The sequence below is a fragment of the Schistocerca serialis genome, chromosome 5, assembly GCF_023864345.2.
Source record: "Schistocerca serialis cubense isolate TAMUIC-IGC-003099 chromosome 5, iqSchSeri2.2, whole genome shotgun sequence".
Classification (NCBI taxonomy): domain Eukaryota; kingdom Metazoa; phylum Arthropoda; class Insecta; order Orthoptera; family Acrididae; genus Schistocerca; species Schistocerca serialis.
In genome coordinates this window covers 751,237,554-751,264,591 of record NC_064642.1, presented here as the reverse complement: position 1 = coordinate 751,264,591, position 27,038 = coordinate 751,237,554, and the positions used below count along the sequence as shown (strand labels likewise).

Below are 27,038 nucleotides of genomic sequence, written 5' to 3'. Positions count from 1 at the left end.
CCATAATATATGTTGGACCACCTCCAAACACTATCCCTGGCCATAACACATGGTGGAGCCACCTTCAAACCCTATCCTGACTACAACATATGGTGGACCCACGCTCTTCCCCTATTCCTAGCGTAGTGTGTGGTGAATCCACTAACGAGCTCTCTCCTGATCCTATCCTGAACTTACCCTGTGCTTTAGAGAAATTTTCCAACAACTCAACACCTCCAATCTGTAGCTGTGTAATTTCGTAATTAGGACATTTTGTTTCTGGATGTGAGATTTTCCCACCAAATAGAGAGATCCAAGCCCAGGAAATTGAATTTTATAAATAAAAAATACAGGGTGTTACTAAAAGGTACGGCCAAACTTTCAGGAAACATTCCTCACGCACAAATAAAGAAAAGATGTTATGTGGGCAGGTGTCCGAAAACGCTTAATTTCCGTGTTAGAGCTCATTTTAGTTTCGTCAGTATGTACTGTACTTCCTCGATTCACCGTCAGTTGGCCCAATTGAAGGAAGATAATGACTTCGGTGCTTGTGTTGACATGTGACTCATTGCTCTACAGTACTAGCAATCAAGCACATCAGTACGTAGCATCAACAGGTTAGTGTTCATCACGAACGTGGTTTTGCAGTTAGTGCAATGTTTACAAATGTGGAGTTGGCAGATGCCCATTTGATGTACGGATTAGCACGGGGCAATAGCCGTGGCGCGGTACGTTTGTATCAAGACAGATTTCCAGAACGAAGGTGTCCCGACAGGAAGGCGTTCGAAGCAATTGACCGGCGTCTTAGGGAGCACGGAACATTCCAGCCTATGACTCGCGACTGGGGAAGACCTAGAACGACGAGGACACCTGCAATGCACGAGGCAATTCTTCGTGCAGTTGACGATAACCCTAATGTCAGCGTCAGAGAAGCTGCTGCTGCTGTACAAGGTAACGTTGACCACGTCACTGTATGGAGAATGCTACGGGAGAACCAGTTGTTTCCGTATCATGTACAGCGTGTGCAGGCACTATCAGCAGCTGATTGGCCTCCACGGGTACACTTCTGCGAATGGTTCATCCAACAATGTGTCAATCCTTATGTCAGTGCAAATGTTCTCTTTACGGATGAGGCTTCATTCCAACGTGATCAAATTGTAAATTTTCACAATCAACATGTGTGGGCTGACGAGAATCAGCACGCAATTGTGCAATCACGTCATCAACACAGATTTTCTGTGAACGTTTGGGCAGTCATTGTTGGTGATGTCTTGATTTGGCCCCATGTTCTTCCACCTACGCTCAATGGAGCACGTTATCATGATTTAATACGGGATACTCTACCTGTGCTGCTAGAACATGTGCCTTTACAAGTACGACACAACATGTGGTTCATGCACGATGGAGCTCCTGCACATTTCAGTCGAAGTGTTCGTACGCTTCTCAACAACAGATTCGGTGACTGATGGATTGGTAGAGGTGGACCAATTCCATGGCATCCTCGCTCTCCTGACCTCAACCCTCTTGACTTTCATTCATGGGGGCATTTGAAAGCTCTTGTCTACGCAACCCCGGTACCAAATGTAGAGACTCTTCGTGCTCGTATTGTGGACGGCTGTGATACAATACGCCATTCTCCAGGGCTGCATAAGCGCATCAGGGATTCCATGCGACGGAGGGTGGATGCATGTATCCTCGCTAACGGAGGACATTTTGAACATTTCTACATCTACATTTATACTCCGCAAGCCACCCAACAGTGTGTGGCGGAGAGCACTTTACGTGCCACTGTCATTACCTCCCTTTCCTGTTCCAGTCGCGTATGGTTCGCGGGAAGAACGACTGTCTGAAAGCCTCCGTGCGCGCTCTAATCTCTCTAATTTTACATTCGTGATCTCCTCGGGAGGTATAAGTAGGGGGAAGCAATATATTCGATACCTCATCCAGAAACGCACCCTCTCGAAACCTGGCGAGCAAGCTACACAGCGATGCAGAGCGCCTCTCTTGCAGAGTCTGCCACTTGAGTTTGCTAAACATCTCCGTAACGCTATCACGGTTACCAAATAACCCTCTGACGAAATGCGCCGCTCTTCTTTGGGCCTTCTCTATCTCCTCCGTCAACCCGATCTGGTACGGATCCCACACTGATGAGCAATACTCAAGTATAGGTCGAACGAGTGTTTTTAAGCCACCTCCTTTGTTGATGGACTACATTTTCTAAGGACTCTCCCAATGAATCTCAACCTGGTACCCGCCTTACCAACAATTAATTTTATATGATCATTCCACTTCAAATCGTTCCGCACGCATACTCCCAGATATTTTACAGATGTAATTGCTACCAGTGTTTGTTCCGCTATCATATAATCATACAATAAAGGATCCTTCTTTCTATGTATTCGCAATACATTACATTTGTCTATGTTAAGGGTCAGTTGCCACTCCCTGCACCAAGTGCCTGTCCGCTGCAGATCTTCCTGCATTTCGCTACAATTTTCTAATGCTGCAACTTCTCTGTATACTACAGCATCATCCGCGAAAAGCCGCATGGAAGTTCCGACACTATCTACTAGGTCATTTATATATATTGTGAAATGCAATGGTCCCATAACACTCCCCTGTGGCACGCCAGAGGTTACTTTAACGTCTGTAGAGGTCTCTCCATTGATAACAACATGCTGTGTTTTGTTTGCTAAAAACTCTTCCATCCAGCCACATAGCTGGTCTGATATTCTGCAGGCTCCTACTTTGTTTATCAGGCGACAGTGCGGAACTGTATCGAACGCCTTCCTGAAGTCAAGGAAAATAGCATCCACCTGGGAGCCTGTATCTAATATTTTCTGGGTCTCATGAACAAATAAAGCGAGTTGGGTCTCACACGATCAAACAAAGTGTCTGAAGTCACGCTGGTACGTTCTGATGCTGTGTGTTTCCATTCCATGATTAATGTGATTTGAAGAGAAGTAATAAAATGAGTTCTAACATGGAAAGTAAGCGTTCGACACATGTCCACATAACATATTTTCTTTCTTTGTGTGCGAGGAATGTTTCCTGAAAGTTTTCCCGTACCTTTTTGTAACACCCTGTATATCATCTGTTATATAATTGACACTGACTTCAATTTCTCATCATGAGATCCTTCCTCTCCACCACAGAGTCCTTTTTGTGCCAACTCTTAGGTGGGGGGGGGGAGGGGGAGTCCTGGTTGGGAGGGGACAGCTGGGAGATTTCTCAGAGGGGAGGTCTTAATTACTTTATCGAGTTAATTAATTAGTCAATGAATTTGATATCATATTGTGCTTATATTGGGGAGGAAATTTCCCAGAGGGGGGGGGGAGGAGGAGGTGGAGGAGGAGGGGGAGGGGGTGGATAAGGGTGGGGTGGGGTGGGGTGGGGTGCAGTGAGGTAGGGATTTCTCAGGTTTGTCCCCAGGGGTAATAAATCAGTAACAGAACAATAGGTTAAGGGGAGGGGGAAGATTACATGAAACACCACTTAGCAAAAAATGTTCAAATGTGTGTGAAATCTTATGGGACTTAACTGCTAGGGTCATCAGTCCCTAAGCTTACACACTACTTAACCTAAATTATCCTAAGGACAAACACACACACCCATTCCCGAGGGAGGACTCGAACCACCGCTGGGACCAGCCGCACAGTCTATGACTGCAACGCCTCAGACCGCTCGACTAATCCCGAGCGGCACCACTTAGCAGAACAATAGGTTAAGGTCATAAACAATCAGCTCTCACAATTTGATTAACTTGCATATCAATTTGATAACAAAAGTGTTGTAGAACCCCTGTTACCATACTACTCACTCTTTCAGGAGGCAGTTCTTCACACACAAACCACCTGCCATAATTTACAGGAATTGCGTGACCTGTGCTTTCCAAAGGTGGACCAATGCGCCATTAAGCACGTGATCATAGTATCATAACAGTAAATGACTGCGATGACGAAACTAGAGAAAACGCAACTTAAACGAGCTTCTGGAAAGGGAGAGCAGTGGACAGTGCAGGGGATGGTTGGCGGGAGTAGGGAAGAGTTAGGGGTACACAAGGAATCTGCTGCTGCACTCTATTAGATGTTTTTCGGAGTAGATGTAGAGTCTTGAAGCCTCCTTCTCGCAGGCACGGTTGCGGCTCGCCATTGCCGATTTCTGGCAGCTGCCCGCTACTCCCGCTACACCGCAAAGTCAACTCGCATTGTGCTCCGAGACAACAGAGCTGAAAGCAAGCGGCGCTGTTTATTCCAGCCAGAAGTTGGTATTGTTGTCTGCGGGCGAGCCTAAACAAACGCATCTCGGCTGTTTACTTTGAGTGAGCGGCGGACAGGAAAGCGGCTGCCAATAACAGAGGCTGCGTGCTGAGCCAGATGGAGGGAGGAGGGGGGTGGGTGAAGTCCAGCATCTCCGTGGCCACGTGAAGGGCGGCTATACAGAATGAGGCGAACTGAAGAGCACGGATAGTACTGTGGGATCGTTCGTGAAGTGGATATTCAATAGTTAGACGAAACACTGATTTGCAGCTGACAGACCAATCATTCAAACCGCCGTTATCTGGATGCAATCGAAACCACTTACTAAGCGTGAGAAACCTGCGGGACCAGCTCTACACAACTTATACCAAGGGCAAGTGACGTACAGAATGACCATTAAGTCCTGTTACGATTTTTAAAAAATCATAACTTGGAAACTATTTGTTGTAAAAAGTTTAGTAGCCCTCAATGTGTTTTTCTGTTACGCCAGAAATTCACTGTGTGTCCCACTCATTATTTTTAGAGCGCCGAGGTGCTATTCGAGCTCTGTCCCTGTACAGATAAATATTGCGGCATCCACATTTCTGATTCTTCACTGTTTTGTGCAGGAGGGTTAGTAATGTCAATGACGGGGGTCATTCACACGCGATTCTTGACGTAACCGCACAAAATGAATTATAATTGCGTGACATCGGGGGAGCATGGAGTCTATGCGATGGACCATCCTGATCTATCCACCTCTCACTTCTATTTAATGTTATGTAGTGTTGCCAACTGTGAATAACAATGAGCAAAGATTATATTTGTATCAGAGTGCGTCATCTGTATGTTCAGTGTTAGCAGTGACTTGTTTCAAATGTGTCTGAATTTTTGCTCTGTATTTGTGGGGTGATAGATCTAAAATAGACTTCATTCAGTTGCATACAGATGACAATAACCTAAAAGTCGCTAATATTGAACCACTGATGTACTTGCCTATTTAAATACAGGCACAATATGGCGCTGCCTTCGGCAACGCCTATATAAGACAATAAGTGTCTGGAGCAGTTGCTAGATTGGTTACTGCTGCTACAATGGCAGGTTATCAAGATCAGTAAGTCTGAACGTGGCGTTACAGGCGGCGCACGAGCCGTCGGAGACAGCATCTCCAAAGTGACGGGAGTGTACCCTTCCGCAAATTGCCGCAGACTTCAACGCTGGGCCTTCAACAAGTATCAGCGCGCGAACCATACAAAGAAACATCACCGACATGGGCTTTCGGAGCCAAAGGCCCACTCCTGTACTCTTTGCGTGACACAAAGCTTTACACCTCGCCTGAGCCAGTTAACACCGACATTGGGCTGTTTATGACTGGAAACATTTTGCATGGTCGGATGAATCTTGTTTGAAATTGTATCTAATGGATGTGTACTGGAATGTAGACAACCTCATGAATCCAATGACCCTGCATGTCATCAGGGAACTATTCAAGCTGGTGGGGGCTCTGTAATGGCATGGGGCGTGTGCCGTTGGAGTGATACGGGACCCCTGATACGTCTAGATACGACTCTGACAGGTCAGACGTACGTAAGCAACCTATCTGATCACTTGTACGCATTAATGTCCATTTCGCATTCCGACGGACTTGGGTAATTCCAGGACAATGCGACGCCCCACACGTCCAGAATTGCTACAGACTGGCTTCAGGAACCCTCTTCTGAGTTTAAACACTTCCGCTGGCCACCAAACAACCCAGACATGAACATTATTCAGCATATCTGTGATGCCTTGCAACGTGCTATTCAGAAGAGACATCCACCCCCTCGTACTCTAGCGGATGTATGGACAGCCCTGCAGGATTCATGGTGTCAATTCCCTCTAGCACTACTTCAGACAGTAGTCGAGTCCATGTCACGTCTTGTTACGGCACTTCTGCTTGATCGCGGGGAGCCCTACACGGTATTAGGCAGGTGCACCAACATTTTTTGTCTCTTCAGTGCACTTATTGTTTGTGTACAGCAGAGTAGGAAGACGGCCATACTGTCCGGGTGTTATGCGAACAGGCACTCCTGTCGCAATGAGCCACCCTGCTCAGATTGCCCACACAAGCTAGAAGGAGTGCAGTCTTCTGTGGCCTGTGAGATTCAACTGACTGACACCAAAAAAAATGGTTCAAATGGGTCTGAGCACTATGGGACTCAACTGCTGAGGTCATTAGTCCCCTAGAACTTAGAACTAGTTAAACCTAACTAACCTAAGGACATCACAAACATCCATGCCCGAGGCAGGATTCGAACCTGCGACCGTAGCGGTCTCGCGGTTCCAGACTGCAGCGCCTTTAACCGCACGGCCACTTCGGCCGGCGACTGACACCAAACTCGCTGCTCTGTTGTGCCGTGATGAACAATGAGTCTGTGAGAGACTGGCTGCTAACAGTAGACTTGTCAGCCCACAACTGCGAGAACAGCTCAGCTGGGCCCTGCCAGGGAATGTGAAACACCACCACCCCGTTGCACAATCTTCCCATCACTCGTTTATCTTCTTCTAACCTCGAAAAAGATGTTTCATTTTCTGTCCATTGTATTTGTACACAGAAATAATTAACACGTCGAATGAAATAATTCTTTTTTTTTTAAGTTGTAACGCCTTTTTCTTGCTGCCATCCACAGGGTGTTTCCGTAAGAGCGAGCAAAAATGTAAAAGGACATAGAGAATGCTCCACTGCACAATTTGAGGTAGGAAACCTGGGATCGGCAAAGCCGGCTTAAGGAGATATGGAAGTAAACTTGTCTGTCGCTTTGTCTAGCATTATTGTTTTCCAGCTTATTTACAGTTAACATGTGTACACGCTTACAAGAACTATGCTGTTTATTAAGGTGTATATTCCTTATTTCCTGCAAGGAATTAAGGACGACGAGCCTGATTGCTAGGAAGTAATGGTGTCATCTCAGTGGCAACCTGTATTTGAGATTCTTGCGAATACTTCTACCTGAGTTGTTGGAGAATGTACCCTTACCTGCTCGTGAGAGGATGTGGCTACAACTTAACGGTGCACAGCCTCACTTCATTATGGATGTCCGCAACCACCTCAGTGCTGCACTTCGCGGTCGCTGGATTGGAAGGGGAGGTCCCATTCCACGGCCTGCCAGGTCACATAAACCTGAATCCCCTTGATCATTTCCTATGGGGATACCTAAAGTCACTTGTGTGTGAGACCCTTGTGCATACGAAGATGGAATTAGTTGTCAGAATTGTAGCTGCCTGTGATATGATTCGAATTAAACCAGAGCTATCTGTCAGGGTGCATCGGAATCTTGTTCGCCGATGTCGTACTTGCATTCTGATTGACGGCCGTCAGTTTCAGCATATTTTGTAAGATACATGCCGGCCGTGGTGGCCTAGCGGTTCTAGGCACTTCAGTCTGGCACCGCGCGACCGCTACGGTCGCATTTTCGAATCCTGCCTCTGACATGGGTGTGTGCGATGTCCTTAGACTAGTTAGGTTTAAGTAGTTCTAGGGGACTGATGACCTCAGAGGTTAAGTCCCATAGTGCTCAGAGCTATTTGAACCAAGATAGAGTACAAATGGTACGTTCATTTTGTCTGTGATAGTATTTGCAGTTAACTATAACTAATGTAAATAGAAAAGTACACAGTAATGTGATTTTATTCCTATTATCTCCTTAAAGAGGCTTCTCCGGCCTCAGGTTCCCCACCTCAGATTGTTCAGTTGAGCAATTACGGAAACACCATGTATACTTATTTAAATTTGTTTTTGCATGGTATCTGCCTTCAGCGAAACACAATTTTTCTTTTCTTCTATTACCCAGACAGGTAGCGCTGAAGTTTCAGCATCATCAAGGGGGCTTTAACTTTTTTATGTTAATCAACGCGAAAAATGCTCTTTATTACTTTCAATTAAGTATTTAAAAAATTGAAAAACAATCAGAATTATCTTGCTGGCAATGTTATGGTTAGAGCTAACATTAATTAAATCTGTGTGTGTGTGTGTGTGTGTGTGTGTGTGTGTGTGTGTGTCTGTGTGTGTGTGTTCAAAAATGGTTCAAATGGCTCTGAGCGCTATGGGACTTAACAGCTGTGGTCATTAGTCCCCTAGTACTTAGAACTACTTAAACCTAACTAACCTAAGGACATCACACACACCCATGCCCGAGGCGGGATTCGAACCTGCGACCGTAGCAGTCGCGCGGTTCCGGACTGCGCGCCTAGAACCGCTAGACCACCGCGGCCGGCTGTGTGTGTGTGTGTGTGTGTGTGTGTGTGTGTGTGTGTGTGTGAGATATGTTTCACTTATTCCTCTAGGGTACCCCATTATCTTTCCTCTGTGTATGTGTGAACATGCCCTTATTTTAGCTCAGATATATTATTATTATAACACATATTTGGAAGTGGGTATTCGATGAGTGAGTACATAGAAATGTGAAAGTGGATCCAATATCTGTCAGGCAGTGGATAAAGGGTTCGAGGTGTTCGGATGATTTGATTTGTGTTTTAGAGATTATTTAAAGGGGATCACGGAGCAGTAAGGCGAAGGAGATTGTGTGTATGTGTCGATGTCTCGTAATTGAAGTGACATCGCAACTTCTAACCTGTGACCAGATGAGAAGAACCGCACATTTTGGCCGAAAAAACGAGTAAATGTAAGTAGTGATTTAATAATGAAAAAATTAAGACTTGAACTGTTTCCGAAACTACAAGTAACGCTTATAAAAACAAAACCGTATTAGCTACATATATTCACAAAAATGCGTAAGCGTGAAATGTGGAACACGTGTGAGATATTAATAAATATGTACTGCGGCAAAAGAATGGCGTTCAAATTTATGAAAGGAAAAGAGTGTACATATATAGTCCGGGAACACTTTCAATTATTTATTGCACAAGAGTTAAACATTGTACAGATGTCACACGTATTATATTTTGAAGAGAAACCCTGAAAGTTTTTCTTTTTTGTAAACATTCGATATGGAACCATGAGTGATCCGGCAGACGTCAATGCGGTAATCGAATTCTGGCCATACCTGTCCCAGCATGGCATCGTCGACTGTGGCAGTCGCTTGCCTTATTCTCTCCGGAGCTCTGCTACATCACGTGGTAGAGGCGGTACATACACCAGATCTTTAATGTGTCCCCACAGAAAAAAGTCACACTGACTGAGCTCTGGTGATTGGGAAGGCCATTTCATGAAACCCTCTGTATCACGGTCGATTCATCGATGCGGTAGTTCCGTGTTCAGGCAAGCACGAACTTCACAATGAAAATGGGGTGGAGCCCCATCCTGCTGAAAGATGAACCGAGAATCCGATTCCATTTGAGGCATCAGCTATTGCTGCAACATATCCAAGTAGGAATATCCAGTGATAGTGCTCTCGGCGAAGAATAAGAACTGTACAGTTTTCGACGTGACAACGCAGAAAAAACATTTACCTTGGGGAATCACGCTCAAATTCAATGCATTCGTGTGAATGATTTGTATCCCAGATTCGACAATTATGCCTGTTCACTTTCCCAATAGTGGGAAAAGTGGCTTCGTCGCTAAAAATTAAGCGATCAACAATGCCATCCCCATCCTCATTCAATTGTTGCAACTGCGATCAAAACTCAAAACGCTTGTCTTTGTCATCGTCACTGAGTTTTTGCACTAGCTCCAATTTGAATGGTTTCATCGAAAGCTTCTGTCACAGGACTTTCCACGCTGTTATTGGAGCCATTTCGAGTTCAAGGGATGCAGGACGCACCGATTTCTTTGGACTCCTTATGAATGTCTCTCGTACGCGCTCTACATTCATTTCACTCACGCTGGGACATCCGCTCCTCTTTGCCGGGCACAGGCAACTCGTAGTAATGAATTTATTGTGCCAGTGGTAAATGGCCTTCCTTGTTGATGGCTTCTTACGATAGTCGGTTTTAAACATCCGTTGGACAGCTGTAGCACACTTGTTTTTGTCGAACTCCATCGTACAGAAAGCTCGCTCCGCACCTGAACTCGCCATGTTTGCGACTAGCGCTGAGTATCGGCAAATTACCAAACCACGCCGTGGCGGTATACATAAAAAAAAAACTTTCAGGGTTTCTCTTCAAAATGATATATGTATGAAATCTGTGCAGCGTTTTTTCCTTAAGCAATAACTAATTGAAACTGTTCCCGGGCTTTATGTACACCCTGTATTAATATAAATCTTTTTATAGAAGCAATCTCTTGACGGGCTAAACTAATCCCTGGACTGTGCCGTAACTCAAAATATGTTCGTATTCCATCCAACACATGTTTTATTGTATCACTAAATCATTATTAACGTCAGTACTTGCCACCCATTTCACGCTTTAAGCTACCTCTACAGAGTTGTTGGCTGTAGTAGTTTAATTAAGTCAACAACGGAATTTCTGCATCTTACACAAACATGTATGATAACGTTGCTGCATGATAAATTGTACGTACACTAGAATTTAATAATGACGGTACATGGAAGACCACATTATCGGACAACTAGTGTGTAAGAGCCGCAGTAAGGGCCTATTCACACGGGGATACCGAAATCAGGTCTCCAGCTACCTGACAAACATGAGACGGGAAGACTGGACGACTCGAGTAGCCTATCACATACATACAGATACGACACGAGTCTCCTCTACTGCCAAGTCACTTGCGGTGTGAAAAGAAAATTAAATCAGTCTCACTGGGTGTGGGCGAATGGCGTACGTAGCGCGCTTTTTTGTGTACCGTGGCCCCAATAATACAATGTCTAGTGACAGTATTGGTGATGATATTATAATACAGTATTATTATTACCACCGGTACAGAAGGAGAAAAGTGAGAAAGTTGTGAGTTCATCCTTACATTGAGAATAATACAAACTGTAGGTTACAAGTTGCTGTAAAAGTACTGCAGGAATCAGGTTCCTAGTTTTGTTACACACACTATGAACCACAAGACCACGGCATTTAGCTGTATACTCTTTGTTGTTGACTCTCGCAAATAATGCGATAGGCATAACCTTCTGAAGAAGAGCACTAAGTGCCCGAAACCTGCAAAGAAATTAAATTTCTTTTATGCAGCTGGTTGCTTATTATTTCATTATATTAATACGTAATTACAATTCTTTTAGTTACGTATTTATTACATGTATTGTATAATGGGTGCTTATAAATCTTTGACTATTTTTTCAATTAAAGGGATCATTGCGAGTAGGGCGTATTTATTTTACATTAAAATTTTAATTACTGACAATGAACCTACCTGATAAGATTAAAAAAGTCATGTAAAAAGTCTATAGTTAGTTGAATAACGTGGTAGATAATGAAGTTTTGAACACTAACCACATGGGAAAATACTCTGTTTGCTTCCTGTCATTTGCCAAAATCTCATTTCGATATCTCGAACCGTTTATGAAATATAAGGAATGTTGTGGATGTTTCATTCTGGCTTTATCGCTGGTGCGCGCGATAGCAGATGACCGTGCTACATCGCATCAATTTTCTCCAGGTTGGTGATGATGGAGAGGAAGAGAGAGAGATCCAACCAACCCTAAAAAAAATTCAAAAATTCAGTACATCAGCTATATTTCATACGCAGCATATATCATATGCACCAAACGCAAAATCATAGCGACCTCTATTTTTCATTGCAAACTTTTTCGAATTTTGCACAGTGTCTTATTTACATGCAAACATCACATTAACTATGACCATTATCGAAATGATGGACATATGATCGTGGAGCTGACATATAAAAGTATAAGAAATTCAAAATTAACTTTTTTGCCGAATAGTTTCCGTAAAATCTCTTGAGAAAGATTGCACGGCGTGCGCCTCGATCTGCCAACACCGACCGGCCGAAAGGGAGCAGACCCGTCGGTTTCCAACTTCCGAACAAACAAATGAAGTCACACACCGCTTTGGGCGCGAACTGGGCAGTGCAGATCGGCCACCGTACCCTGTGCGGACCCTGTTACGGAGACACTTGGGGAACTGAAATGGGAATCTCTGGAGGGAGGGAGACGCTCTATTCGAGGAACTCTATCGAGAAAATTTGGTGACCCGGCATTTGAAGCTGACTACAGAACGGAAGCTGACTACAGAACGATTCTGCTGCCGTCAACGTGCTTTTCGCATAACAAGTACGAAGATAAGATAAATTAAGGCTAGTGCGGGGACGCAAGACAGTCGTTTATCCCTCACTCTATTTGCAACTGGAAAAGGAAATAAATGACTGGTATTGGTACGTACAGTGGCTTGCGGGGAACGTATGTAGATGCAGACTTAAACTGTTCACTATTGTAATATTATGAAACAGTTTTACCTGTATTGTACAACCTCGTCATGTTCATTAGGGTAAGATTTGCTCTATTACCAAGCATACACCGGAATACAGCTAAGCGCACAGTCATCACAATGTCGATTATTTAAATTGTTATTTACGTAATTACCTGTTTGTGAATAATAGCCACAGCTATGTGCATAATGGCCATCAGCTTCTCTCCTCTGTAGAAGGTACAATATTACGTAGTCTAGAAGGAACGAATAGTTGAATTGTGTTCGCTCATCATCATCATCATCATTTAAGACTGATTATGCCTTTCAGCGTTCAGTCTGGAGCATAGTACCCCTTATAAAATCTCCCCATGATCCCCTATTCAGTGCTAACATTGGTGCCTCTTCTGATGTTAAGCCTATCACTTCAAAATCATTCTTAACCGAATCCAGGTACCTTCTCCTTGGTCTGCCCCGACTCCTCCTACCCTCTACTGCTGAACCCATGAGTCTCTTGGGTAACCTTGCTTCTCCCATGCGTGTAACATGACCCCACCATCTAAGCCTGTTCGTCCTGACTGCTACATCTATACAGTTCATTCCCAGTTTTTCTTTGATTTCCTCATTATGGATACCCTGCTGCCATTGTTTCCATCTACTAGTACCTGCAATCATCCTAGCTACTTTCATATCCGTAACCTCAACCTTGTTGATAAGGTAACCTGAATCCACCCAGCTTTCGCTCCCATACAACAAAGTTGGTCGAAAGATTGAACGGTGCACAGATAACTTAGTCTTGGTACTGACTTCCTTCTCGCAGAAGAGAGTAGATCTTAGCTGAGCACTCACTGCATTAGCTTTGCTACACCTCGCTTCCAGTTCTTTCACTATGTTGCCATCCCGTGAGAATATGCATCCTAAGTACTTGAAACCGTCCTCCTGTTCTAACTTTGTTCCTCCTATTTGGCACTCAATCCGTTTATATCTCTTTCCCACAGACATTACTTTCCTTTTGGAAATGCTAATCTTCATACCATAGTCCTTACATTTCTGATCTAGCTCTGAAATATTAATTTGCTAAATTTCAAACGAATCTGCCATCACAACTAAATCATCCGCATATGCAAGACTGCTTATTTTGTGTTCACATATGTTAATCCCACCATGCCAGTCTATTGTTTTCAACATATGATCCATAAATAATATGAACAACAGTGGAGACAGGTTGAATACTTGTCTTACCCCTGAAACTACTCTGAACCATAAACTCAGTTTACCGTCAACTCTAACTGCTGCCTGACAATCTTCGTAAAGACCTTTAATTGCTTGCAAAAGTTTGCCTCCTATTCCATAATCTCCTAGAACAGACAATATCTTCCTCCTAGGAACCCGGTCATATGCCTTTTCTAGATCTATAAAGCATAGGTACAATTCCCTGTTCCACTTATAACACTTCTCCATTATTTGCTGTAAGCTAAAGATCTGGTCCTAACAACCTCTAACAGGCCTAAACCCACACTGATTTTCATCCAATTGGTCCTCAACTAATACTCGCACTTTCCTTTCAACAATACTTGAGAAGATTTTACCCACAACACTGATTAAAGAGATACATCAGTACTTGTTACAATCTTTTCTGTTTCCATGTTTAAAGATTGGTGTGATTACTGCTTTTGTCCAGTCTGATGGAACCTGTTCCGACTCCCAGACCATTTCAATTATCCTGTGTAGCCATTTAAGACCTGACATTCCACTGTATTTGATGAGTTCCGACTTTTCATCCACCCCAGCTGCTTTATTGCACTGCAATCTATTGACCATTTTCTCCACTTCCTGAAATGTGATCCTATTTCCATCATCATTCCTATCCCATTGTACATCGAAATCTGAAACATTACTGATCGTATTTTCACCTACATTGAGCAACTCTTCAAAATATTCCCTCCATCTGCCCAAGACATCAACAGGATTCACCAGCAGTTTTCCTGACCTGTCCAACATACTTGTCATTTCCTTCTTACCTCCCTTTCGAAGACTGCTAATTACACTCCAGAATGGTTTTCCAGCAGCTTGACCCAAAGTCTCCAACCTGTTTCCAAAGTCTTCCCAAGATTTCTTCTTGGATGCTGCAATTATCTGTTTAGCTTTGTTTCTTTCTTCAACATAACTTTCTCTGTCTACCTGAGTTCTAGTATGTAACCATTTTTGATACGCCTTCTTTTTCCTTTTACAGGCTGCCTTGACTATGTCATTCCACCAAGCTGTTTGCTTCATCCTACCTTCACACACTACTGTTCCAAGACATTCTTTAGCCACTTCTAGTACTGTGTCCCTGTACCTTGTCCATTCCTTTTCCAATGACTGTAATTGACTACATTCAACTAACTGGTACCTTTCTGAGATCACTGTTATGTACTTGCGCCTGATTTCCTTATCCTGAAGTTTCTCCACTCTTATCCTCCTACATATGCCCCTGACCTCCTGCACTTTCTGCCTCACAATACCAATTTCACTGCAGATTAAATAGTGATCAGTATCGTCAAAGAATCCCCTGAATACACGTGTGTCCCTCAAAGTCTTACTGAATTCCTGATCTGTTATTATATAGTCAATGACAGATCTGGTTCTCCTGCCTTCCCAAGTATACCGGTGAATGTTCTTATGTTTAAAAAAGGAGTTTGTGATTACTAAGCCCATACTGGCACAGAAATCCAAGAGTTGTTTCCCGTTCCTGTTGGCCTCCATATCCTCTCCAAATTTACCCATAACCTTTTCATACCCTTCTGTTCGATTTCCAATCCTGGCATTAAAATCACCAATGAGCAGAAGACTGTCCTTGTCCTTTACTCTGACAACTACATCACTGAGTGCATCATAAAAACTATCCATCTTAACTTGATCTGTCCCTTCACAATGCGAATATAGTGACACAATCCTAATTTTCTTGCTAGACACTGTCAAATCTATCCACATCAGTCGTTTGTTTACATACCTTATTTCAACTACGCTGGGTTCCATTTCTTTCCTGATGTAAAGCCCTACACCCCATTGTGCTATTCCTGCTTTGACTCCTGACAGGTATACCTTGTATTCTCCCACTTCCTCTTCTTTCTCACCCCTTACCCGAATGTCACTAACTGCTAAAACGTCCAGCCCCATCTTACTTGCAGCCTCTGCCAGCTCTACCTTCTTCCCAGAGTAGCCCCCATTGATATTAATAGCTCCGCATCTCATTACCATTTGTTTGCCAAGTCGTATCTTAGGAGTCCCTGGTTTGTCAGTTAGAGGTGGGACTCCGTCACCTCCAAAGGTCCGAGACATTGTGCTTTGATTGTTGCCAGCATCATACTTAAAGTACCAGGGAAGCAGGTTGCTAGCCTTACTTGCCCTGAGTCCCATTGAGTTTTACCCCTAACGGTTGAGGAACTAACCGGTGGATTTGGTAGTCTTCGCCGTATGAGCACAAAGGTGACCACGACTCAGAATATGTCCGAGATGCCCTGCCTTATTCCAAAGCAACTGGTATCCCGACTGTCGGGACCACTTACTTGGCCACTCAAACGTTTCCCGTGGTTCATGAACTAGGACATGACAGCAGGAACCCACACCAGGAACCAAAAAAAAAAAAAAGAATGTTGTTCAAATGGCTCTAAGGACTATGGGACTTAACATCTGAGATCATCAGTCCCCTGGACTTAGAACTACTTAAACCTAACCTAAAGACATCACATGCCCGAGGCAGGATTCGAACCTGCGACCGCAGCAGCAGCATGGTTCCGGAAGGAAGCGCCTAGAACCGCTCGGCCACAGCGGCCAGCTGTGTTCGCTCGTTGTGTAGTTAATCTGAGGATACATACCTTTTTTTATTTCTAGTGCTTGTAATAAGGTCAACTTTGTCGGTGTACAATTTCTTGGTGGGTCACATATTGGCGCTTCCAGCCTAAGCAATGTATAGCAAAGGATGAATCTGGCCCCTTCAATCCGCAATTTTTGCTGTTTTCCCTGATCCCAGTACAGACTGGCTGCCGAGCCTGCCCCCATAGCAGAACTGACAGTACTGACTTTTTTTTTTTTTTTGGTCATCAGTCTACTGACTGGTTTGATGCGGCCCGCCACGAATTCCTTTCCTGTGCTAACCTCTTCATCTTAGAGTAGCACTTGCAACCTACGTCCTCAATTATTTGCTTGACGTATTCCAATCTCTGTCTTCCTCTACAGTTTTTGCCCTCTACAGCTCCCTCTAGTACCATGGAAGTCATTCCCTCATGTCTTAGCAGATGTCCTATCATCCTGTCCCTTCTCCTTATCAGTGTTTTCCACATATTCCTTTCCTCTCCGATTCTTCGTAGAACCTCCTCATTCCCTACCTTATCAGTCCACCTAATTTTCAACATTCGTCTATAGCACCACATCTCAAATGCTTCGATTCTCTTCTGTTCCGGTTTTCCCACAGTCCATGTTTCACTACCATACAATGCTGTACTCCAGACGTACCCCCTCAGACATTTCTTCCTCAAATTAAGGCCGGTATTTGATATTAGTAGACTTCTCTTGGCCAGAAATGCCTTTTTTGCCATAGCGAGTCTGCTTTTGATGTCCTCCTTGCTCCGTCCGTCGTTGGTTATTTTACTGCCTAGGTAGCAAAATTCCTTAACTTCATTGCTTCGTGACCATCAATCCTGATGTTAAGTTTCTCGTTGTTCTCATCTACTACTTCTCATTACCTTCGTCTTTCTCCGATTTACTCTCAAACTACACTGTGTACTCATTAGACTGTTCATTTCGTTCAGCAGATCATTTAAATCTTCTTCACTTTCACTCAGGATAGCAATGTCATCAGCGAATCGTATCATTGATACGATTTGTGTTTTAATTCCACTCCTGAACCTTTCTTTTATTTCCATCATTTCTTCCTCGATGTACAGATTGAAGAGTAGGGGCGAAAGGCTACAGCCTTGTCTTACACCCTTCTTAATAGGAGCACTTCGTTCTTGATCGTCCACTCTTATTATTCCCTCTTGGTTGTTGTACATATTGTATATGACCCGTCTCTCCCTATAGCTTACCCCTACTTTTTTCAGAATCTGGAACAGCTTGCACCATTTTATATTGCCGAACGCTTTTTCCAGGTCGACAAATCCTATGAGAGTGTCTTGATTTTTCTTTAGCCTTGCTTCCATTGTTAGCCGTAATGTCAGAATTGCCTCTCTCGTCCCTTTACTTTTCCTAAAGCCAAACTGATCGTCAAATAGCGCGTTCTCAATTTTCTTTTCCATTCTTCTGTATATTATTCTTGTAAGCAGCTTCGATGCATGAGCTGTTAAGCTGATTGTGCGATAATTCTCGCACTTGTCAGCTCTTGCCGTCTACGGAATTGTGTGGATGATGCTTTTCCGAAAGTCAGATGGTATACCGCCAGACTCATGTATTCTACACACCAACGTGAATAGTCGTTTTGTTGCCACTTCCCCCAATGATTTTAGAAATTCTGATGGAATGTTATCTATCCCTTCTGCCTTATTTGGCCGGAAGTCCTCCAAAGCTCTTTTAAATTCCGATTCTAATACTGGATCCCCTATCTCTTCTAAATCGACTCCTGTTTCTTCTTCTATCACATCAGACAAATCTTCACCCTCATAGAGGCTTTCAATGTATTCTTTCCACCTATCTGCTCTCTCCTCTGCATTTAACAGTGGAATTCCCGTTGCACTCTTAATGGTACCACCGTTGCTTTTAATGTCACCAAAGGTTGTTTTGACTTTCTTGTATGCTGAGTCTGTCCTTCCGACAATCATATCTTTTTCGATGTCTTCACATATTCCCTGACATACGATCTTACAATCCTCCCCGTCGAGAGACATGGCGCGGTCGTTAGTGCACTGGACTCGCATTTGGAAAGACGGCGGTTCACACCCCCGTCCGACCATCCACGTTTAGTATTTTCTTGATTTCCCTAAATCGCATAAAGGTAAATGCTGGGAAGGTTGCTCTGAAAAGACACGGCCAATCTCCTTCCCCATCCTTCCCTAATTCGAGCTTGTGCTCCGTCTCTGATCACCACGTTGTAGACGGGACGTTAAACACGACAGCCTTCCTCCCTTTTCGTGATAGCAGATTGTTTATCCTTCAGACTGAAGGAACATCTAGCTAATACTTACTGAACTTAGAGAACAGAGAGAAATCATTTGCCTTCAGAATTTTACTCAATCTTGGAAACTTTAGGTGAAAAAAACAAACTGCACCATGTGCTTTTTGGTACATGTAGTTCACTAAGTACAGTAGGAATCTGGTTAGTTTGTTTATATGTTTCATTGAGAATGTCATCAATAATGTAGCGTTTTAATTCACTACTTGTGGCTATTGTTTTCATTTTGTTAAGTTCCTGGTCACAGTGGTCTTGCGTCAACAGGACTGAAAGAACGCTGTGGATCATGTGGTGGACTGCAGTTGTTTGTAAAATGTTGAACGTAGGGAGAAAGCTACGTTAAGTCAGTAAGGGAATATTTTCGGTAAACTTTCAATTTATCTTCACTATTTTCTGTCTATATATATCTAGGAAATTAACGATGAAGCTCTCTAACTTCATGCTCACCTTTATATTAGTATGCCACTAGTATATATTTTCCAAGAACTTCTAGAGTTGTATAGTGGAATCTTTCCACGTACAAAGATTATAATCGGTATATCTGTTCCGACACACTACACGTTTTGCCAATGATTATCTTTCAAGTGAGTCCGTTGCAAGACCTCTGGCTGCTTTCAACACTTCCCTTGAGAGCAGAAATAATAACCGTTTTAAGCAACATTCTACTGTGCTGACTATGCCCAGTTCTTCATCTGGGTAAATGTTGTGTACATACATTGATGGTGAGCAAGCATCTTTACAGTGTCTCAGAGGAACGCTTGTGAATAGACCGTGTATATCAAAAGAGACTAATTTGACATTTGTTGGATTCTTAACATGTTAGCTTGTTTGCTAAACCTAAACTGTTCTTAATGCTATTTTTCCTTCGAAGTTCACTTTTCTCTTCATTATACTGTTGATCCGCTTGGCAATACTGTACACTTGTGCACAATTAGTGAGTATTCAGCTGAAGTAAGATGCAGACATACAACTGTCTAATTGTTTTATAAATTTCTCCTCTTGTCGTAGTGACATCCTTTCGACGTATATGACACTAATTTACGTTAATTATATACATCACCTATACTGACTATAAAATTACGAGCAACTTAGGTATTTCTTGGATTAATGTTGTTCTAGTCTTTTTATGCATCAGCAAGTGCAACTATAAATGTGCAATATTTCGTGCTAGTGCTATTAAGCTGAACCACATAATTTTTTTCTTCGCTTGTCGTATTTGTCTTTGTTTTATGGCGATAACACTGTACTTAGTTTGCTTCTCAAGTCATCAGAATATCAGTTACTTTTATTCCGTCTCAAATGGGCTCAAATGGCTCTGAGCACTATGGGGCTGAACATCTGAGGTCATCAGTCCCCTAGAACTTAGAACTACTTAAACCTAACTAACCTAAGGACATCACACACATCCATGCCCGAGGCAGGATTCGAACCTGCGACCGTAGCGCTCGCGCGGTTCCAGACTGTAGCGACTAGAAACGCTCGGCCACTCCGGCCGGCTTATTCCGTCTCCCTTTCTGTCATACTCTCATATCTACGCACTTACAATGTCCAATTATGATCTGTTTCACACCTTCCAATCTGAGGCCTCCCATATGCTTATTTATTAACTCTCCATTTCGGCCGGCCGCTGTGGCCGAGCGGTTCTACGCCTGTCCGGAACCACGCTGCTGATACGGTCGCAGATTCGAATCCTGCCTCGGGCATGGGTGTGTCTGATGTCCTTAGGTTAGTTAGGTTTAAGTAGTTCTAGGGGGACTGATGACCTTCGATGTTAAGTCCCATAGTGCTTAGAGCCATTTGAACCATTTTTCTCCATTTCCTTCTCTAAATGTCTACCTCGTTTCGAGATGCTTATTTACCGGTTATTCCGTAGTCTTTCTTTAACCTCTTATACAAAGCTGTACTCCAGATGAACACTTTCCTACATTCACTTCTGTATTTGAAAAAATTTCTGCACATATTTTTTTCTAATACCTTCCTTGTCTGTTCGTCTTGTTTCATGTTGCTTGCGATACAGCTCTTTTGATTAATTTTCTTTCGTCTATATCTCCACCTGATTTGATGTAAACATACCCTTATTCTCCTTTCTGCAACTGTTCTTGACTAGTTCACTTTGTTCATAACCTTATTTTGAATAAGCTATTCCTTCTCTTTCCTTTAATCTTCTGAATCTTCCTTAGCTTTACCGAGAAGAAACGCGTTGTCTGTAGATTTTACCATAGCTCTTATTCTGCATATGTTCTTTTATGATTTTCGTTTTCTCAGTTCTTTCTTACGCTCCTCGTTAACGTAGAATCACCATTATTTATTTACAACTCTTATTACTGTCACTTTGCTTTTCTAGGTATTCAGTATTTTTGACCTGTTGCTGAACTTTTGCCCCCGTCTCTCAATATTTCGTCTATGTTTCAGCTCACATTGTCCGTGGGTTTCTCTAGGTCTAAAACTATTACGAAGATGTTCATTCTTTGCACCATTACTAAATGCGAGCTACGAATTAATTCTCTGATATATTTATCTTTTCTGAAATCTTAGTACTTTTTCTTTAGTACCTCTTCGGGTTTCCAGCCTCCTTGTTACTTTATTTACTGGCCGCTAGGGATCCTAAACCCAAACCATTACATTACTCCAACCAGAATCCTACAGGTGTAAGTTCGACAGTTCGTCCAACACTTCAGACTATTATCTGCTCGCCTTTTCTTCTGAATTTCGACGATACTTGTTTTCGATAAATATAATGATGTATCCTGTTCGATAGATTTCTGTCGACGGATACAACAATTTTGTAGTTATTATATTCCCAATACGTTTTAGTGAATTTTAAGATATCTCATCGATAGCAGATGAGCTGTCATCACAGCTCTGTCATACTGTGAACGCACTACTCAATCACTGATTTCTTCCACATCAACATTCTTTCAGAGTTCCTGAAGTTCAAATTTTCTTTCAGCTGCACGTGTAACTCCCACTATGTCATGCACGATATTGTGAACGTATCACTCAACATTAAAAGTAACCGTTTATGCTGCGTTCAGCATGTTCAGCTGCTGAAATGTAGGGTTTCGTAGGGATCGAAGGAAGGGTAGAGCCACGGGTCGTAACATATCTGAAATGTCCACTGTTCAATGCGAACAAGAGGTGACCGAGACGTGTAACCAATGGCACCCCATACCATCACGCCGGGTGGTACGCCAGTATGGCGATGACGAATACACGCTTCCAATGTGCGTTCACCGCGATGTCGCCAAACACGGATGCGACCATCATGATGCTGTAAATAGAGCCTGGATTCATCCGAAAAAATGACTTTTTGCCATTCGTGCACCCAGGTTCGTGGTCGAGTGCACCATCGCAGGCGCTCCTGTCAGTGATGCAGCGTCAAGGATAACCGCAGCCATGGTCTCCGAGCTGCTGCAAACGTCCTCGAACTGTTCGTGCAGATGGTTGTTGTCTTGCAAACGTCCTCATCTGTTGACTCAGTGATCGACGTGGCTGCACGATCCGTTACAACCATGCGGATGAGATGCCTGTCATCTCGACTGCTAGTGATACGAGGCAGTTGGGATCGAGTACGGCGTTCCGTATTACCCTCCTGAACCCACCGATTCCATATTCTGCTAACAGTCATTGGATCTCGACCAACGCGAGCAGCAATGTCGAGATACGATTAACCGCAATCACGATAGGTTACAATCCGACCTTTATCAAAGTCGGAAACGTGATGGTACGCATTTCTCATCCTTACACGAAGCATCACAACAACGTTTCTTTCACCAGGTAACGCAGGTTAACTGCTGTTTGTGTACGAGAAATCGGTTGGAAACTTTCCTCATGTCAGCACGTTATAGGTGTCGCCACCGGCGCCAACCTTGTGTGAATGCTCTGAAAAGCTAATCATTTGCATATCATAGCATCTTCTTCCTGTCGGTTAAATGTCGCGTCTGTAGCACGTCATCTTCGTGGTGTAGAAATTTTAATGTCCAGTAGTGTATGATAAGTAAGGATACAAATCCCGCTTTTACTTTCCTTGTTGACCGGCGAGCGTGGCCGAGCGGCTCTAGGCGCTTCAGTCTGGAACCGCACGACTGCAGCTGTCGCAGGTTCGAATCCTGCCTCGGGCGTGGATGTGTGTGATGTCCTTAGGTTAGTTAGGTTTAAGTAGTTCTAAGTTCTAGGGGACTGATGACCTCAGAAGTTAAGTCCCATAGTGCTCAGAGCCATTTGAACCATTAGAACTTTCCTTGTTGTTTACCTAGAACTCGAAGCAACAACTGTCAGTCAGAATGCAGATGGTACAGAAAACGTCAGTAGCATATTTTGTTATACTTGAGATTGCGGGTCTCCGAAACAAAAGGTAGGAGACGAGATACTAGCACAAGTAAAGCTGTGAGGACCGGGCGTGAGTCGTGCTTCGGTAGCTCAGATGGAGGAGCATTTGCGCGCGAAAGGCAAAGGTCCCGAGTTCGAGTCTCGGGCGGGCATACAGTTATAATCTGCCAGGAAGTTTCAAAATTTTCAGTGCTCCACTGGAGATAGGGACTAATTTTCATTTCTCACGTGTGTGACCGGAAGTGGCAGCGAGCCAGCTTAGAGCGTTTCCGTGTTAAAACACTTAAAATTGGTGGGCGAAACTTATCATTAAACCTGCAGTTCGGTTTGTCAGGATGAAATAAAGAAATCATTCGCGGCTGGAATCTGATACATTTAACTGGGGAAGGAGTATAGAAAGGGTACCTTTCAATGACACTGAGCACAAACGATTGGAACTTCAGATTCTGAATATCCACAATGAGACGTTATATATTTCAGAGACGAAGCAACACCAACGGAAGTTTACTTCTACCTCCTATATTTCCAGTCTCAAAATCTTTTCCTGGTTTTTCTTTTTCCGGAAAATGTCTGCCATAGGTTTTCGTTTACCTCTACCTAATAATAGCAGCGTTTCGAGTGATAAAGTTGTTCTTCTCTTTGATGTTGCCACCTGTTGCTAGCTACTTGTTGCTACGCTTCGTCGTTTTATATGGAGGCTTAACTTCGCATAAACTTGTCAATAGCGCCAACGAAGTATGGGACATGAGCTGTTTAAGACAAGTTGTAAAATGCTGTGAAGAAAGGAAGAGAGGAACGAAAATTAGGGTTTAATGCCAGTCGGGGACGAATTTAATAGAGAGGGCCGCTCTGAGTGGAAGAGAATTGGAGTTATATTGGCCGTCTGCTTTTAGTGCATCATTTTTAAGCGATTTATGGAAATCATGGAAAAGTTACAGTTGAGCAGCCACTCAGGGATACGAACCACGATCTCCCGAATACAAGTCCAGAGCCTTCTTAACGAACTCCACCGCCTGATCGCTTCCTCGGATCCTCTACCTCCCCCCCCCCCCCCTCCCCATTCACTGTCTGTCTCTCTCTCTCTCTCTCTCTCTCTCTCTCCGCCACACCTTTGGGACCTAACAAACTATCAGGCGTTGTTGGAGTTGTTTGCTGGATGTTTTGATAGACTGAATTCTTGGTCTACCGGTCCTTTCACGAAAGAAATTCGTTTATTTTGACATTACAGTTACGTCTTCGAATGTTTCTCACTGAAAGCACGTGCATACCAGTAACAATAGATGCAATGTGTCGTGTTCCTAAATAGTAAATTTGCACTGAACCAGTGCACTTGGAAGTATAAAGTTGCGACGGTGAGTCGTGAGTCGGGAGAGCCCTTGCCTGCAGAGGTCGCCGCACGAGTCCCGCTCCGGGGCGTAATTTTATTCTGACAGTAAGTTTAAAATTCTGTGTCTGTACTTGTATCCAACAATGCACAGAGTTGTCCAGTATGCTTCAAGATGCAAGAGCAGCAAAGCGACATGAAGAGCTGTCGCCAGAGAGACTGCACCCTCGTCATTTACACTTATTTTCACTCTGTCGATCGCTCTTTCACTGTCTAAGAATTATCGGTTTCGGGTACTGTCGCCCATCATTCACGTACAAGGCCGTGCTGAAAAATAATTTGTCAAGAATGCTAGCGGAAAGAAATGAAAAGAAATAAAAGTCAATGCCTCCTCTGCGCGATAGCGATGGAAATGCTATCAACGGCATTGCTGATAAAGCAGAGTTACTAAACACAGTCTTTCGAAATGCCTTCACCAAAGAAGATGAAGCAAATATTCCAGAATTCGAATCACGAACAGCTGCCAGCATGAGTAACATAGAAGTAGATATCTTCGGAGTTGTGAAGCAACTTAACTCACTTAATAAAAGCAAGTCTTCTGGTCCAGACTGTATACCAATTAGGTTCCTTTCAGAGTATGCTGATGCAATAGCTCCATATTTAAGTATCACATAGAACCACTCCCTCGATGAAAGATCCGTACCCAAAGATTGGAAAGTTGCACAGGTCACAGCAATATTGAAGAAAAGTAGTAGGAGTAATCCATTAAATTACAGGCTCATATCGTTAACGTCGATATGCAGCATGATTTTCGAACATATATTGTGTTCGAAAATTGTAAATAACCTCGAAGAGAGCAGTGTATTGACACACAGTCGACATGGATCTAGAAAACACCTTTCTTGTGAAACACAGGCAACGGCCTTACCGCAGTGGATACACCGGTTCCCGTCAGATCACCGAAGTTAATCGCTGTCGGGCGTGGCTGGCACTTGGATGGGTGACCATCCGGCCGCCATGCGCGTTGCCATTTTTCGGGGTGCACTCAGACTAGTTGTGCCAATTGACGAGCTACTCGACCGAATAGTAGCGGCTCCGTTCACAGAAAACTATCATAACGACCAGGAGAGCAGTGTGCTGACCACACGCCCCTCTTACCCGCATCCTCCTCTGAGGATGACACGGCGGTCGAATGGTCCTGATGGGCCACTTGTGGCCTGAGGAAGGAGCGTGCTTTTGAATCACAACTATCCCTTTACACACACGAAGTGTTGAGTGCTATTGATCAGGCATTTCAAATTGATTTCGTATTTCTAGATTTCCAAAAGGCTTTTGGCGCTGTACCTTACGATTGGCTTGCAGTGGAATTCCATGCTTTTGGAATATCGTCTCCGTTGTGTGACTGGATTCATGATCTCCTGTCAGAGAGGTCACAGTTTATGGTAGTTGATGGGAAGTCATCGAATCAAAAAGAAGCGATTCCTGGTGTTCCCCAAGGTAGTATTATAGGCCCTCTGCTGTTCCCTATCTACACAAACGATTTAGGAGACAATCTGAGCACCCGTCTTAGGATGTTTCCGTGTGATGCTGTCTTTTATTGTCTAGTCAAGTCATCAGAAGATCAAAACAAATTGCAAAATTTAGATAAGATATTTGAATGGTGCTAAAATTGGCAATTGACCCTAAATAACGAAAAGTATGAGGTGATCCACATGAGTGCTAAAAGGAATCCGTTAAACTTCGATTACTCGATAAATCAATGTAATCTAAAGACCGTAAATTCAACTAAATACCTAGGAATTACAATTACGAACAAATTGAACTGCAAAGAACATATAGAAAATGTTATGGGGAATGCTAACCAAAGATTGCGTTTTATTGGCAGATCACGTACTAAATGTAACAGATCTACTAAAGAGACTGCCTACACTACGCTTGTCCAGCTGCTTTTGGAGTACTGCTGCGCGGTCTGAGATGCTTACCAGATAGGATTAACGGACTACATCGAGAAAGTTCAAAAAAGCGCAGCACGTATTTTATTACCGCGAAATTCGGGAGAATGTGTCACAGACATGATTCAGGATTTGGGATGGACACCATTAAAACAGACATTTTCCGTTGCGGCGGAATCTTCTCACAAAATTTCAGTCACCACCTTTCTCCCCCGAAAACGAAAATATTTTGTTGACGCCGATCTACATAGGGAGAAACGATCATCATAATAAGGGAAGTCAGAGCTCTCACGGAAAAAAATAGATGTTTGTTTCTTCAGCGCGCTGTTCGAGAGTGGAACGATAGAGAATTATTGTGAATTTGGTTCGATGAACCCTCTGCCAGGCACTTAAGTATGATTTGCGGAGTATCCATGTAGATGTAGGTGTGGATGTACATGTAGGTGAGTTCCTCCGAATTTTTTATGTGAAAACTTTTAAAGCTTCTTAAATAAACCAAACATCCACATCTTTATTCTTGAAGTCTAGATATTTATTTGTCAACATAGTCACCCTGGTGACGGACACATTTCTCTCAACGAGAGACCAGTTCGTTGATACCGTCACTGGAGAATGTTTTACTTTGTTTTGACGGAGCCACAATCTGACGTCTGCTTTCACCGCTTTATCACTATCAAAGTGAAGTCTTTGTCTTTTGTTATGGAAACAGATAAAAATAGGATGGGACCAAGTCGGCAGTGTATGGAGGATGATCGATGGCAGCGAACCCAGATGTCGCAGCTTTCGTGTGTGGTCTGCCA

At 43.4% G+C, this 27,038-nt stretch overlaps 1 protein-coding gene and 1 pseudogene across 1 annotated transcript in view; both read left to right on the top strand.

The window, feature by feature from the left end:
• The window catches only part of LOC126481576 (SCY1-like protein 2), a 691,940-nt gene that overhangs the window by 228,646 nt on the left and 436,256 nt on the right, over nucleotides 1-27,038 (top strand). The window lies entirely within an intron of this gene.
• Nucleotides 25,201-25,316, top strand: LOC126482466 (5S ribosomal RNA; annotated as a pseudogene).